The sequence below is a fragment of the Carlito syrichta genome, unplaced genomic scaffold (genome assembly GCF_000164805.1).
Source record: "Carlito syrichta isolate Samal-C Ts95f unplaced genomic scaffold, Tarsius_syrichta-2.0.1 Scaffold309498, whole genome shotgun sequence".
In the NCBI taxonomy this organism is placed as follows: domain Eukaryota; kingdom Metazoa; phylum Chordata; class Mammalia; order Primates; family Tarsiidae; genus Carlito; species Carlito syrichta.
This window is the reverse complement of record NW_007253594.1, coordinates 767,014-769,721: the sequence shown is the minus strand read 5'-3', so window position 1 is coordinate 769,721 and position 2,708 is coordinate 767,014. Positions and strand designations below refer to the sequence as shown.

The window sequence follows — 2,708 nt, the reverse complement described above, 5'->3', positions numbered from 1 at the left end:
TAGTCTGTTATTCATTTCCATCACAGTATTTTTTACTGCTGTCATTTCTGACATCAGCTCCTTCCTATTTTCCTCTTGTCTTTCCTCAATTTTTAAAATTCTCTCCATTAATATCTTGATGTCTGAGTTGTTGCATGTGACCAGTCATTCTGGGAGACTCTTCATTGTTTGTGTTCCAGAATCTGTTTTCTCAGTGTCTGATCTCCCAGGGGTCTGTGTGAGACCTATATTCTTCTTTTGGTTTTTCTTAATTTGTGCAGTATTTCCCCCTCCCTACTTTTTCCTTCCCTCCACATCACCGTCTTCTTTAATTCTGTTATTCAGGGGTAAAGGGATTGGTTTTACTTCTGTTTGTTCAATCTCCTATTCTATATGTATGCCCTCTTACTTTGTTCAATTCTGGAGTTGCACTGTAGGTTAGGGGTGGTCCTTTTTGCAGTTTTGAGATTTACTTAAGGGGGGAGCTGTGATTCAAAATCTGTCTACAGGTCCTTGTATTCGCTGACAGGTGTGTGGATAATCTGGAACCCACTTCCTACTGCCTTGGAATCTGTCCATGCAGTGGGGCTGTAGGTTTACTCCCTGAAATAAAATGCAGTTAACAGAGGGATGAGAATGGAGCAGACAGTGGGTTGAAGAGGGGGGTGGAGAGACAAAGGAGTAAGGGGGGAAACAAATGTGTGTGAACAAATGGAGAGAGAGACCTATATTGAAACAGATAAAAACAATAGACCACAGCTACAGACGAACCAACTCCCACACACAAAAAATAAAACATATAGTGATGCTAACATACAAGCTAACCAACCATCTTATTGGTGTGCTGTTCCTCTATACAAAGACATGGCTTACAGAGAGAAGAAAAGAGAAGAAAAGGAAGAGAAAAAAAAGAACAATATCGTAGGAATATAATTAAGTCATTAAACTAACAGAATCAATGAAGCACACTCTGAGACTTTTCGTTTAAGTCCAATGTCCTTTCAGTTCTGATTTCTAGCCTTCTTTTCAAGTTGGTAAATTAGTTTGCAGTTGGGGTCAGTTGCCCCTGGTCTGCTGTGAAGGACAGTTCAGATCACCCTCCGTTCACCACTCTGGCCTATGTCTTTTTCTCCCGTTTCAGTGTTGTTACCTTGTATTGCCAGCAGGTGGTGCTATCTCAGCTGCTCGCCCCAGAGGGGGTGGGGCTGGACAGGAACCGGCAGAGACTGGAGATGGATGCCTGCCTCAGGGCATAGGCAGGAGACTCACGGTGGGCAGGACGTCTTGGTCGAAGGAGAGGTGGCAGCTATCCCAGCAGATCTTCCCTGAAGGGGCTTCAGGGACTGAAGTTGTGGGCTGCCTTCTGCCCGGGTGGTGCGATGTGCTACCGGCAGCAGCAGCGTCTGCCCTGCAGTGGTTGTCCAGTCTGCTGCGATGCCCCAGCAGTGGCAACGGCCGAGCTCCGTATGAAAAGCAGGCTGCAATGTTGGGGTCTGCAGTCCCCGGGGCGAGAGCCAGAGACCCACTGCAGTTCTCCTTTGCAGAGGGTTTCACAGACCAGTTTGCCCCATCACCATCTTGCTGGAAGTCCCCAGTCATTTCTCCAATCACCTTTTAAAGACCCTTCTCAGTAGTGCCACGTTGGGGATTAAGTTTCAACATGAGTTTTGGGGGAGACATTCAAACCATAGCACTGATTTTGTCATGTGTCAAGTTTCCATATATTAGTGTTCTATTTATGTGTTCTCCATTGTGTTCCATCAGTGTTTTTCACCATTTGTGCATGCAATACTGTCAAATTATTACAGTTTTATAATAAGTTTTGATAGCTTGCAAATCATAGGCAACTCTTACCATGTCTTCTTGTTAAAAATTATTTTGGTTCTTTACTTTCCCCTGTGATTTAGTAATAAATGTATACAATAGGAGGCTGCCCACTGAGTTGGACTTCAGACTCACAATCTGCAGGGCAGCTGGAGCTCTGCACAGGCCGCCTGCGGCAGAGGGAGCTCAGGGTTCCTATTCCAGCTCCCCCAGAGAGTTCCCAGGACCAGCTCCCTGGTGACAAAACTAAAGAACAAACAGAACTGGTGACACTTCCATCCTTGCTGGGTGGTGTCCGAGGAAGGGTACCAGTACCTGAGCATGGAGGGCAGTGGCGGTGGCCGGGGAGGTGAAGGCAGCCCGGGAGATGGCAAGGGCCAGCTCTGTGGTTTGCGGAAGGTTGGGGGCCCAGGCCTCTAGGGACTCAGGGATCAGGGCAGACCCCTTCACATCACCAGGATCCCATACAATGAAGTGTGCTCCCAGGGCAGGGTGCCTGTGATGGGATTCCATCTGGCTAGAAGCTTGCTGTTGGCCATCTTGGTGTTGGCCTTGGCAAACTTAGCCCCAGACTCTGTGGTTCTCAGGATCAAAGCCAATGCTGACCAGTGAGTTTTTGGCTGCTTCAGCCCTTTCCCTGCTGTCACAGATCACAAAACCACCAGGCCTTCCCCAGGAGAGTTTGATCAGGGACCCTCCATGGCCCTTGTTCTCTGGGCTTCATGTCCATGGGGAGGCCGCTGCCAGATGCTGTTGGTACCTGCCTGGTGCGCAGGTGCTGCACTCACTGTCCTGCTTGAAGGTTGCTCACGTGCAGGGGGTGGCGGGGGAGGGAGCGCTGAGGAAGCAGGACTGGTGTGGGGGATGGGGAGGCGTGGGGGCATGGGAAGGAGTGGAGGGGAAGA

General features: G+C 48.9%; 1 pseudogene; it reads right to left on the bottom strand.

Moving 5' to 3' along the window:
- Nucleotides 1-1,934: 1,934 nt before the first annotated feature.
- Nucleotides 1,935-2,708, bottom strand: part of LOC103269828 — a 46,412-nt pseudogene continuing 45,638 nt past the window's right edge.